Source organism: Capra hircus, chromosome 2 (genome assembly GCF_001704415.2).
Source record: "Capra hircus breed San Clemente chromosome 2, ASM170441v1, whole genome shotgun sequence".
NCBI classification, from domain to species: domain Eukaryota; kingdom Metazoa; phylum Chordata; class Mammalia; order Artiodactyla; family Bovidae; genus Capra; species Capra hircus.
In genome coordinates this window covers 126,033,221-126,047,966 of record NC_030809.1, presented here as the reverse complement: position 1 = coordinate 126,047,966, position 14,746 = coordinate 126,033,221, and positions in this window count along the sequence as shown.

Sequence of the window (14,746 nt, the reverse complement as noted above, 5' to 3'; positions counted from 1 at the left end):
TGATGTCAACTTAGTATTCTCTTTCTCTTAGTACATTTACCAGTTGGAGAAGACAGGGGGAATACTTATTTTATATATATATATATATATATATATATATATATATATATTTTTTTTTTTTTTTTTTACTGGGACTTGAAAGTAAACTTGGACCCGGTTAGACAAGGCATGATGCTGTTTATTTTGCTGGTTTTTCCAAGCCAGGATCCAAGCATTCACCTTGCATCTCTTTTAGTTGTAAAGAGTTAGAAATACAATTGTTGGCTGCCATCTATATTGACATTACATATGTCATGTTTTATAACTCTTGTTTTGTAACTCATGTTTTCATGTCTCTTGACCATTCAGGTCCCCCATGTTGCGATTCAAATCTTGCTCCTAGTACAGTAACTCACCTACTTTGTTTCTGTTAGGTGCTGCTATCTGATCTCAGTTATTTCGGGGTTCTATTCTCCACGTTCCTTTCAAGTAAGGCATTTTGGTGAATAACAGAATCTCTCATAGTCATCCCTTGTCCAAACAGTGTAGCCAACTTGATCTTCTTGGAGGTGCTGATGCCTCTCACCAGTACATTCTTTATTGATTGATAAATGGAGTTGTTTTGATTTTCTCTAGTCTTTTCTGAAGAACATGATCAACTGGTGGATTTTCCAGCCTTGTGTACTTTACTCCCTTCTTAGGGTCTTCTTCCTCCATCTCTTGAGAACATACTGGAATTACTACCTTACTTGATGTGGACCATCACTTTCTTTAAGTTTCCAGGATCCTTTCTAGATAGCACCATTTACCAGGCTCCTTTTCAGGGTGTTTAATCTCATTTTATGGAAGAATACTGCCATCTCCATAGAGTCTTTTTTTCTGGCTTTGTAGAGCTTTATAGGCTACATGCCTTTGTACAGAACTGTCAAGGTCCTGTCCCTGCCCTGAGAAGGTGCCAAACTGAAGATGAGATGTTTTTCTACACTGCTAAGGAGGTCTTCTAGATTTCACACTTTGCCCTGTATATGTAGTTGATCATCTTCTGCCATCCTGTGACTTCCTTCAGAACCTCAATAATGTTAACAATCAGCATTTCCTGACTACGTTAGATAATTTCCAGAGAGAAAATGAGTAATTCACACACTTAAATTTCTTGCCAGTCCCTCATATAACTAAGATATAGGAAGATAACAAAAGCTAAAGAACTATAACCATTGAATATCAAAGTTGAAATTTGATTGCTCCTTGTAGAATTTGAATGACAGTTGAATTCACCTTTCTTAAAAAAGAGCATTATGTAATTCACTGAAAAAGAAATTTATCCTAGAGATTGTATTGCCATTTTTGGTTACAATGCTTCTGCTAGCAGCACCATGAAAAACTTATGAAATAGTTATTTACTACCATGTTGCTTCACACAGCCTTGTTTCTGATCATGGTTATATCAGCAAAATATATTTTATAATAAGCTTATGTTGATTGAGTTCACTGGTCTTCCCATATACTCTAATATCTAAAAACAATTGGGGGAAATTCTCCGTTGGTTTAATGGTTAGGATTCTGCATTTTCACAGCTGAAGGACTGGGTTCAGTCCTTGGTTAGGGAACTAAGAGCCTGTAAACCATGTGGTATGCAAAAAGTTAAATAAATAAATAAAAAGCAGCTGGCATTGCATAGCACAGCATCCATTCTGTAGCCCATGGGTCAAGAAGTAATTTCCACTTTTAAACCTTATTGTTTAAGACATATATTCATACGATTATAGGTGTCATAGCAATTTCTTTGGTGGATCTTGGCAAAGCCAAACTGAAAGCCTTCTGGAATGTATTCACCATTCTATTAATAAATGCCATGAAGAATTCACGATTTGTGGGAAGAGATCAAAATATCAACATACACAGACTGGAGTTTGGAAGAAACTGATTCCAACTCTCATGGATGACTTTGAGGGAATCAAGAATTCAGTGGGGGAAGTAAATTACAGATGTGGCAGAAATAGTAGGGGAACTAGAATTACAAGTGGAGCTTGAAGATGTGATTGAATTGCTCAGTCTCATTGTAAACTAACAAGATGAGGAGTTGATTCTTATGGATGAGCAAAGTGATTTCTTGAGATGGAATCTACTCCTGGTGAAGATGCTGTGGGGATGACTGAAATGATAGTAAAGGATTTAGACTATTACCTACAGTTAGTTGATAAAGCAGCAGCAGAATTTCAGAGGATTGACTTCAGTTTTGAAAGAAGCTCTGCTATGGGTGAAATGCTATCAAACAGCATTGCATGCTACTGAGAAATCTTTTGTGGAATGAAGAGTCAATCAGTGTGGCCCACTTCACTGTTGTCTTATTTTAAGTAATTGCCACAGTGATAGTAATCCTTCAGCAATCACTCCTTGGACAGTCAGCATCTTTTAGCATCAAGTTGCCTCCACCAGCAAAAATATTACAACTTGCTGAAGTCTCAAATGGTGGTTAACATTCTTTTAGCAATACAGAAATTTTAAATTAAGATATATGCATTTATTTTTTTAGAAATAATGCCATTATTTGCACATTTAGTGGCCTCTAGGACTCTGTAAACATAACTGTTTATGCCCTGCAGGCATGACCCAAGACAGGCTGGTCATGGTGGAGAGGTCTGACAGAATGTGGTCCACTGGAGAAGGGAATGGCAAGCCACTCCAATATTCTTGCCTTGAAAACCCCATGAACAGTATGAAAAGGCAAAATGATAGGATACCAAAAGAGGTACTCCCCAGGTCATTAGCTGTCCAACATGCTACTGGAGATTAGTGGAGAAATAACTCCAGAAAGAATGAAGGGATGGAGCCAAAGCAAAAGCAATACTCAGTTGTGGATGTGACTGGTGATCAAAGCAAGATCCGATGCTGTAAACAGTAATATTGCATAGGAATCTGGAATGTCAGGTCCATGAATCAAGGCAAATTGGAAGTGGTCAAACAAGAGATGGCAAGGGTGAATGTCGACATTCTAGGAATCAGTGAACGAAAATGGACTGGAATGGGTGAATTTAACTCAGATGATCATTATATCTACTACTGCAGGCAGGAATCCCTCAGAAGAAATGGAGTAGCCATCACGGTCAACAAAAGAGTCCAAAATGCAGTACTTGGATGCAATCTCAAAAACGACAGAATGATCTCTGTTCATCTCCAAGGCAAACCACTCAATATCACAGTTATCCAAGTCTATGCCCCAACCAATAACGCTGAAGAAGCTGAAGTTGAATGGTTCTACAAAGATCTACAAGACCTTTTAGAACTAACACCCAAAAAAGATATCCTTTTCATCACAGGGGACTGGAATGCAAAAGTAGGAAGTCAAGAAACACCTGGAGTAACAGGCAAATTTGGCCTTGGAATGCGGAATGAAGCAGGGCAAAGAATAATAGAGTTTTGCCAAGAAAATGCACGGATCATAGCAAACACCCTCTTCCAACAACATAAGAGAAGACTCTACACATGGACATCACCAGATGGTCAACACCGAAATCAGATTGATTATATTCTTTGCAGCCAAAGATGGAGAAGCTCTATACAGTCAACAAAAACAAGACCAGGAGCTGACTGTGGCTCAGATCATGAACTCCTTATTGCTAAATTCAGACTGAAATTGAAGAAAATAGGGAAACCCGTTAGACCATTCAGATATGACCTAAATCAAATCCCTTATGATTATACAGTGGAAGTGAGAAATAGATTTAAGGGCCTAGATCTGATAGATAGAGTGCCTGATGAACTATGGACTGAGGTTCGTGACATTGTACAGGAGACAGGGATCAAGAGCATCCCCATGGAAAAGAAATGCAAAAAAGCAAAATGGCTGTCTGGGAGGCCTTACAAATAGCTGTGAAAAGAAGAGAAGTGAAAAGCAAAGGAGAAAAGGAAACATATAAGCATCTGAATGCAGAGTTCCAAAGAATAGCAAGAAGAGATAAGAAAGCCTTCTTCAGCAATTAATGCAAAGAAATAGAGGAAAACAAAAGAATGGGAAAGACTAGAGATCTCTTCAAGAAAAGTAGAGATACCCAGGGAACATTTCATGCTAAGATGGGCTCGATAAAGGACAGAAATGGTATGGACCTAACGGAAGCAGAAGATATTAAAAAGAGGTGGTAAGAATACACGGAAGAACTGTACAAAAAGATCTTCACAACCCAGATAATCATGATGATGTGATCACTAATCTCGAGCCAGACATCTTGGAATGTGAAGTCAAGCGGGCCTTAGAAAGCATCACTATGAACAAAGCTAGTGGAGGTGATGGAATTCCTTTTGAGCTGTTTCAAATCCTGAAAGATGATGCTGTGAAAGTGTTGCACTCAATATGCCAGCAAATTGGGAAAACTCAGCAGTGGTCACAGGACTGAAAGAGATCAGTTTTCATTCCAATCCCAAAGAAAGGCAATGCCAAAGAATGTTCAAACTACTGCACAATTGCACTCATCCCACATGCTAGTAAAGTAATGCTCAAAATTCTCCAAGCCAGGCTTCAGCAATACATGAAGCATGAACTTCCTGATGTTCAAGCTGGTTTTAGAAAAGGCAGAGGAACCAGAGATCAAATTGCCAACATCCACTGGATTGTGGAAAAAGCAAGAGAGTTCCAGAAAAACATCTATTTCTGCTTTATCCACTATGCCAAAGCCTTAGACTGTGTGGATCACAATAAACTGTGGAAAATTCTGAAAGAGATGGAATACCAGACCACCTGACCTGCCTCTTGAGAAATCTGTATGCAGGTCAGGAAGCAACAGTTAGAACTGAACATGGAACAACAGACTGGTTCCAAATAGGAAAAGGTGTACTTCAAGGCTGTATATTGTCACCCTGCTTATTTAACTTCTATGCAGAATATATCATGAGAAACGCTGGGCTGGAAGAAATACAAGCTAGAATCAAGATTTCCAGGAGAAATATCAATAACCTCAGATATGCAGATGACACCACCCTTATGGCAGAAAGTGAAGAGGAGCTGAAGAGCCTCTTGATGAAAGTGAAAGAGGAGAGTTAAAAAGTTGGCTTAATTCTCAACATTCAGAAAACGAAGATCATGGCGTCCGGTCCCATCACTTCATGGGATATAGATGGGGAAACAGTAGAAACAGTGTCAGACTTTATTTTTTTGGGCTCCAAAATCACTGCAGATGGTGACTGCCGCCATGAAATTAAAAGACGCTTACTCCTTGGAAGAAAAGTTATGACCCACCTAGATAGTATATTCAAAAGCAGAGACATTACTTTGCTAACTAAGGTCCGTCTAGTCAAGGTTATGGGTTTTCCTGTGGTCATGTATGGATGTGAGAGTTGGACTGTGAAGAAGGCTGAGCGCCAAAGAATTGATGATTTTGAACTGTGGTGTTGGAGAAAACTCTTGAGAGTCCCTTGGACTGCAAGGAGATCCAACCAGTCCATTCTGAAGGAGATCAGCCCTGGGTTTTCTTTAGAAGAAATAATGCTAAAGCTGAAGCTCCAGTACTTTGGACACCTGATGCAAAGAGTTAACTCATTGGAAAAGGCTCTGATGCTGGGAGGAATGGGGACAGGAGGAGAAGGGGATGACCGGGGATGAGATGGCTGGATGCATCACACACTCAATGGATGTGAGTCTGAGTGAACTCTGGGAGATGGTGATGGACAGGGAGGCCTGGTGTGCTGTGATTCTTGGGGTCAAAAAGAGTCGGACACGACTGAGTGACTAAACTGAACTGAACTCTTTATGCGCTGGGAAACCAAAAATTTTTTTTGACCCACCTTATTGCCATCCTAATTTGTTGCGATGTTCTGGAACCAAACTTCAGTATTTCTGAGGTATGACTGTACTCACTGAGGTTTCTGCTACATAATACAAGTAAGGAAGGTTATGAATGGCAATCTATGGTGTATCCCTTTAGTGATTCTGTGTCCAGTAGTAAATTCTACTGGAAGATCAAATAGTTTGGCAGTATCTACTTTAACTAAATATTTTCCCACGATCCAGAAATTCAAATTCTTATACATATCCAACTGAAATTAATACATGTTTATCAAAAGCAATATACTAGAATGTATGTGTATTATTTTTAATAGGTAAAAATTAGAAACCGCCCAAATTTCTAACACCATGAAACAGAAATATGAACAATTTAAAACTAAATGAATGATAGTGAATCTCACAAACATAATGTTGAGGAAAAGATGCCAGGCACAAAAGAATACTGTGATAGTTAATTTTACCTGTCCACTTGACTGGCTACTGGACAACCAGATTAACGAGGGTGTTTTTGTGAGGGTGTTCTGAATAAGAGTAGCATTTGAATCAGTGGATTCAATAGATTGCCCTTCCCAACGTGGATGGGCATCATCCAATTCATTGAAGGCTTAAATAGAAGTAAAGGTACAAGAAGGAGGAATTACCTTTTTCCTGCCTGATTGCTTCAGCTGGGGCATTCTAGCTTTTCCTGCTCTTGGTGCTCCTGGCTCTCAGTCCTTCCAGTTCAAACTGGAATCTACATCATTGACTTTCCTGGGTCTCAGACTGAATTATATGATTGGCTTTCCTGGGTCTCCAGCTTGAAGATAACAGATTGTTGGACTTCTCAGTCTCCATAAGCATGTGACACAAGTCATCTTAATAAATCTATCATCTATCTATTTACTGGTAGTACTCTTGCCTGGAAACTCCCATGGACAGAGGAGCCTGGTAGGCTGCAGTCCATGGGGTTGCTAAGAGTCGGACACGGCTGAGCGACTTCACTTTCACGTTTCACTTTCCTGCATTGGAGAAGGAAATGACAACCCACTCCAGTGCTCTTGCCTGGAGAATCCCAGGGACGGGGGAGCCTGGTGGGCTGCCATCTATGGGGTTGCACAGAGTCGGACACGACTGAAGCAACTTAGCAGTTGGAGAACTCTGACATATATTTATATTCAATTGGTTCCATTCATGTAAAATTTTAAATCAGGTAAAAGTAAAAATGTTTGAAGTGTAAAAACAAGTGAAAATTGAAGTCAACATTATGGGTACTCTTAGGAGAGACAGTGAATGGAAGGGAGCATGAGAGAAGCTTCCAGGTTTCTGGTAATGTTGATTTTTATCTGTGCTGACTATTCAGAAATATTCAATTTTGAAAAATAATTTGATCTGTACATTTATTACATTAGTATCTTTGTGTATACATATTTTACTTCAACAGACAGTTAAAATAATCTACTACAAAGTCATAGAAGAATAAGACAACACATAAAGACAGGACAATTAATACTTTAGTGGGGGATGATCAATTAGTTTAGTGGGGGATGATCAATTAGTAAAGATCCTTGGCTATATGAGGTTCTTGCTTAAGTTTAAAAAAAAGCCTGTAATATCTCATGAAAATTATAAATATCATGTATAACCTCACAACAATTATACAAATAGAATCGTAGGCACTTGTTTCCACATTTGAATATAGTAATTATTCTTCTGTTTTACTAACATTTTAAATAAAGTACATTGTTCATAGATAAATTTAACATGTAATCTTTAATTCTAGAAAAAAAGAACGAATATATTTCACAGATGAATATGATAACTGATAGGATTTTTGTTTTCCCTTTTTTGAGGGGAGGATGAATTTATTTTCATTTATATGAGCTATTGTTGCATTTTTTTCGGTAAAACATTATACTGTTTTTGTTGTTGTTGAATAGAAATTCAAATATGAGTAGTGTCTTGGTTCATTTGAGCTGCTGTAATAGAAAACCATGGGCTTCCCAGGTGGCTCAGTGGTAAAGAACCCACCTGCCAATTGAGGATCTACAGGAGATGTGGATTCAATCCCAGGATTGGAAAGATCGCCTGAAGGAGGAAATGGCAACCCACTCCAGTATTCTTGCCTGGAGAATCCCATGGACAGAGGAGCCTGGCAAGCTACAGTCCATAGGGTTGCAAAGGATCAGACACGACTGACCACACACAAAGAATACCATAGATGGGTTGGACTATGGCAGAAATTTATATCCTACTGTTCTGAAGGCTAGGAAGTAAAAAAACGCCACAGGAAGTTTCCGTGTCTGGTAGAGGCCTTCTTCCTGGTTCATAGACAGTGGTCCTCTTGCTGTTTCCTCACATAGTAGAAGAGGCAAAGGAACTCTGGGGTGTCTTTTATTAGGGCACATTCATGTGGGCTCCAGTGTCATGACCTAGTCACATCCAAAAGGCCCTGCCTTCAAATATAAACACATTGGAGATTAGGCTTTAAGGTATGGATTTTGAGGTGGGGGAGGACACAAACTATCAGTCTTTAGCAAGTACAGAAAAGTATACAGATGCTGAATTGCAGAAGGGGTGGTAGAATCTAGTCTCCCTCCCACATTGGCACATCTATACAGGTGTCCCTCACTTTTTGAAAGTTTGCTTTGTGCTTTGTTTTTACAAAAGACTTACAATAGTACCTACATGTATTACCTACATTAGTTTTCATTAACTGAAAGAAATACAAAGATTTTCACTTGTATAAAAAAGGCAAAAAGTGAAAATAGTATTCATTGTTTGTTTTGCACCCAGCTGTTATATAGGCAACCTATACCTTGGAAGCAAGAGTACCACCACTAAGCTTCTTGCCCTGTAACTTCACTCAGCATTCTAGCTGCTGTAACTGGGTGTATGCTGTGTCTCAATTTTGTGCATCCATTAGCCAGATGTGTTCCAAGTGTGCTCTACTTTATGCCATTATGAAAGTTCTCATGGGAATGCTCTACTTTCGGATAATGGGGGAAACCTGTGCTTTCTTATTCACTGAGGCTGGAAGCTTGTAATTACACTCTCCAGAGCTGCTTGTCACCTGACTTCATGTTAGCTTTTGCCACTGAGAAAGTATAGATGAAAGATCGAAAAGCAGAAAGAAAGTGGGAGCTATTAATATTCTCCTCTATCAGTGATTGCTGGTAGTAAGAACAGCAGTTGATTGAAAACAGACCTATGTTCCCTTAGGGTCAGGAGACATTCCAACAATATGAACATGATTGAGGGCTTCTGAATTGGCAGCAGTCCAATTTTAAATGCAGGGGAAAAAAAATGACATCACTTCAACCATTTTAGTGACACATGAAAGCTCATAGCTTCCATCCTGAAGGAGGAAGCAACTTCTAGATAGCTTTTTTCCTTTTGTTCGTTCTGTCCGTGGTACATTTTCTCCTTCTCCCTTCTGCTCTTCCATTTCCATATCCAGTTCCCTGCATTAAGGCTCTCATGCTTTAAATAACTAGAGAGGTTTCTCTTTCGATGATAAGATAGTAAACAATTCAACAAAGAAGCATTAATCCAGAGTAAAAAGCACTGATACATGTTAGCACATGTGGAAGCTGCATAGACTTTGAGAAAAGGCAGCTAATTGAGGTGAATAAATTGCAAAAACCAAGCATATTCTTGGGTAGAATTATGAGACTCATCCTCTTCTCCAGGGAAATGTTCCTTGAATGGAGCCTTGTTTAGATTTCCTCTTGTTGTGCTAGTCAGGTTATTCAGTGGTATTAACCTCTGATGATTCTAAAGAAAAAAATCTTTAGATCTGGCATCTTTCCACTTGATGTTTATTTTTGATGGCCTAGCCCCTTAGTTTTAATGGGCCACTTCCTTGGGGACCAGGAAACAAAGCCTTGATTTTAATGAAGGTCAAAGATGATGTTAGGAGATTATATAAGAAAATCTCATACAAAGCAAGGAGAGAAAGCATGGATTCAGAAAAAAGAAACATAAATTCAGTAACACAAATGAAGTCAGGAGAACAACAAAAAAAATGTATAAGGTACACTGATTTAAAAAAAAGTGTACAAAGGAGATTAAATGAAAAGCACAAGATGTTAGAAATGAAGTCATATATATCCATCAACACTCAGTCCAAATGTACTAATCCTCCAATGAAGATAAAATTGTCAAATTGGATGAGACAAAAATGTGATTTTGCATAATTTAATAAAATCATACCTGGAATACAGACAGAGAAATCTTGAAAGTGAAGGCATGTCAAAAGAAAAAAAAAAAAACCCACAAGGGAAAGGCTAACCAAAAAGAAATTTTTATGTCTATAGACTTTTTGACAAAAAAAATTATTGCTGGAAATTTTTTAAAAATCCATTGTAAGCTTTTGAAAGATCCAGATTTCCAGGAATATGTAACAACTATAAAGTTGTATACACTTACTAATATAGATTGAAGATATGTGAAACAAAAATTGACAGAACCAAACAGAAGAAATTTTAACTCAGTTTTCTTACTAGTTTATAGATTATTCAGACTCAAAATCTTAAGAAAACTACAAGCATAATTAGTCCAGCATATACATGTTAATGTATATATCTACCTCTGTATCTATATGTATCTATACTTGCATTGATCTGTCATCTGTATATCTCACTCTTTGCTCTAAAACTGGAGAATACATATTCTTTCCAAACAAACATAACACTTAAAAGTTGACTATCTATTGGGCCATAATAATTTCTTTATTTTATTTATTTTTTTCATAATAATTTCTTTAAAAGAATGAGACCAGTTTGCTGGCCACAATGAAATTAAGTTGCAATTAAATAATAAAAGCGTAACTGAAAATCTCTGTTATGTTGGAAAGGTAAACCCTCACCTTTCTATACCAAATAAATATAAATATAAAATAGTATGAATGAACTGGAATGTAACTTGAAAATTAGAAATATTTGATACTGAGTACTAATGAAAGTATTTTATCACATTTGTGGTATACATAAAAAGGGATATTTAAAGAGAAATTTATGCAAGGAGATCAGTCCTGAATATTCATTGGAAGGACTGATGCTGAAGCTGAAACTCTAATACTTTGGCCACCTGATGAGAAGGGCTGACTCATTTGAAAAGATCCTGCTGCTGGGAAAGATTGAAGGCAGGTGGAGAAGGGGACAACAGAGGAAGAGATGGTTGGATGGCATCACCGACTTAATGGACATGAGTTTGGGTAAACTCCCGGAGTTGATGATGGACAGGGAAGCCTGGCATGCTGCAGTCCATGGGGCTGCAAAGAGTTGGACACGACTGAGGGACTGAACTGACTGAACTGAAAGAGAAATTTATAATATTAAATGCTGAGATCACAGAAGAAGAAAAATAGGAAATGGAACAATTAACCATATTTACACAAAAGCAAATCTGAATAAAGAGCTGGCCTAATCAGAACTTTCCCTCCAATTATGGAAATTGTGTATTTTTTTTTGAAATTGTATATTAAAACTCCTTATAATTTATGTTAAATACAAGAATTTAAAAGAATCATTTTTTTTCTTCTCATTATTTTAAATAGAAAAAATCTAAAAATCAAAAAGAATATTAAAATATTCTAGTGATATAACCTATTCATTTACTGAATGGTTTTTACAACTTTAAAATGCTATTCTTTTCAGAAAGGAAGAGAATGATCTAGAATTCAGCACTCAGATTTTCCTTTAAGTAGCTAAAGTACTTTCAAAATGTATTTTTTGAAGCTGAACTATTTAACAAATAGGAGACTAAAATCTACTGTTTTCACAGTACTTCTAAAAAATTGCTGTCTTAAAAAAAAAAGGCATGGCTGAACATGATTGTTTTTCTACTAAATCATTTTTAAAATTTAAGATATTTGTTGAAAATACTGGTCATGTAGTGAAGTCAATCAAGAAATGATAATTTTTATCAATATGAAGACAACTAACAGCCTCTTCCTCATTCACACATGAAATATAATAATATGAACATTTATTTTTTCTCAAACCTGGTTAGAATAGTTAATTTACTAAGTGATAGGAATATAGTTTTATTATACCAAAATTTAGAAGTGTAGTTAGGAGTAATTTTTCATTCCAAATAAACTTGTATTTATCAATGTCAAAGATAAGCTTAAAGGAAATTAAGAAATCATTTTAATTTGTGACATATTTATAAACAATAGATTACATTGAAATAAGGAGGTCTTTATTGTTTATGTCAGTTTTATGTCAGGTAGAATATAAAGAAAATTGTGGTCAGTATGTATATATGTTGTTGTTGTTGTTGGTCGCTTCAGTCGTGTCTGACTCTGTGCAGTCCTATAGAGGGCAACCCACCAGGTTCCCCAGTCCCTGGGATTCTCCAGGCAAGAACACCAGAGTGGGTAGCCATTTCCTTCTCCAATGTATGCAAGTGAAAAGCGAAAGTGAAGTCGCTCAGTCATGTCCGACTCTTCGCAACCCCATGGACTGCAGCCTACAACATAAAATATACATTTACCAATTTTGTGTTACAGTTATTTTGGAGCCTAATCCTTTTCTTGTAATAATTTTTTAGATGGATTTTTATTTAAATTTATTTCTTGTTGTTTAAAAATTAAGTCTTCTTGACAATGCCTCAAAGCATATAGCAATTACCATCTAATGACTCACACATCAGCAATTCTCTCTTTGAAAAAGCATTAATCCATTTCTGAAGACTTAAAAATATTTTCTTTCTGGTAGTTTATTCTCTAACCATTACTCTGGTCTGAGCTCTACTCCCCAACATTTGCCCATTTCAATTGCATTTAATATTTTCTTGTCAAACACTTTTGTTTCCTGCAACTTTTAAAAACAATCCATTGCACTTTGGTTGCAAAACTCCCACCTTATAAAAACCCATAAATTCATCTACACTGAGCTACCAACAAGCAAGAGAACGTTGTGAGAAAACACAGTTTGCTGACTGGTTGCACTTTAAAGTTTTAACTAAGTGGTTGCTTAGTATAGCATGGCAATCCTACCATATACCCTTACTCTTTTTTCTTTCCATTCTCTAAGAATTTCACTTATACTCACTCCTCATAGAACCCCAGTGACTCTCTTGCCTTACTCAATCTTGCTGATGACTGCTTTATATTGTGAAAAAGAGTGAACTACTCTTTACAACAAATTCTACTATTCTGCCTGCATGGAAACTCACACATCTTATTGAGGTACCTAGCCTCCAAAAATGCCCTCCAATGCGTCTAACCTCTGTCATTTTGCCTCTTGGTATAGTCTCTGCCCAAATTCTTTGTACTAGAGTTGTTCTATGTGACCAATACATTACACTGTCAAAATTAGGTTATGAAAGCTATCATTCCTCCCTTCTATCTCTCTGCACTTTTTCTAGAGAAAGGCAGCTCATAAACAGTCTTATGAAATGACCCACACTGTCAGGAATTGCAGCTTCTCCTACAAACAAACATATGGGCATGCTAAGAATGAATTTTTCTTCAGAAACGGTATCTTTGGCTGACAGATTAACTGCAATCACATAAGAAACATCGAGCCCTGAGAAACCCAGGAAAGCATGCTCCTCGATTGCTGCACCTTGAATATTGTGTAAGGTAATATGTACTCGTCATTTTAAATTGCTAAGTTTGGGGGTGATATTTGAACAACAATAACAAAATAGATTGGTATCAGAAATTGGGTACTATCAAAGCAAAAACCTAAAATATGGGAGCGAGTTGGAATGGAATTGGGAAAAGCTATAAGGATTTTGAGAAAACTGTTAGTTAAATCATTAAATGCCTTGAACAGACTGTTTATAGAATTTTGAACTCTGAGGTGGCTTGGTGAAGTCTTCAAGTGACAAAAATACTACTGGAGTGGATGTTGAAATAAAGGAGATCCTTTTTATGTTATGGCATAAAATTTATTAATCCCATTGTTTGTAGTAATGTACAAATTAAACAATGTGCCAATGAACTGGGTGATATAGCTAAGGAATTATATAACTATAGGGTTGAAAATGCCATCTTGCTTTTCTTGATGCAAAATGTGAGAAGAGAAAGATAAGCTAATTTAGAAGGTCCATTAAGTAATGAAGCTGGGACTTCCTGATTTTGAAGGTTACCAACTGTTTCAGGTGGCAAAGAAAGCTAAAATTAATAAAAGGCTTCTAAGCAAAGATCACATCAAGGCAGCTCTTAGGAAAGCATGGTTTGGAGATGAAGCCAAAGGAATATAATTGTAAAATCATTTTTTTGAGATCTAGCTTATACAAAATGCACTGTAAATGATTAAGAGTGTTCTTCAGATTCTCTCAATCACAAAACAGGGCTTCTAGGATGCTTAAGGTCATTGTTTCTCAGTCATCTCAGTGAAAGCCCAGAGAAGAGAAGAACCTATCTCAAGTAGATATTGTGCTTGACTTTTGTTTAATGGAGTGAATAGCAATAAAATTAATAGAAGGTCCACAATATTTTCAGTAAAATTATATCCATAGAAGCATTGCTGTATTGGATTGAAAGCACTGAAATACTGATAGCTTGGATTTAAGAGGAAAAGAGAAGGGCTGGAGGATCTATTCTAAGCACACTCCTGCGGCTGATGACAGGAGACTCAGATCCCTCCCACAGGGTTATGCATAGGGCTGTTCTTACCACATCTGATCATGATTCTTTTACAAACACAAACAGATTAATAAAAACTCCTCAGCCAAAAATACATGCTATCTTTGATACATGTGGGCTTCCCTTGTGGCTTAGCTGGTAAATAATCTGCCTGCAATGTGGGAGACCTAGGTTTGGTGCCTGGGTTAGGAAGATTCCTCTGCAGAAGGAAAGGCTACCCACTCCAGTTTTCTGGCCTGGAGAATACTATGGAGTGAATAGTCCATGGGATTGCAGAGTGGAACACAACTGAGCTACTTTCACTCACTTGATACGCAGAGGAAGAGTAAAATTGGAGTGTGGAAGCAGGAAGCCTGGAGTTAGAGCCAAGAGATGAGTAAAGTTATTTCCAGGTAGGTATAGCACTGTTT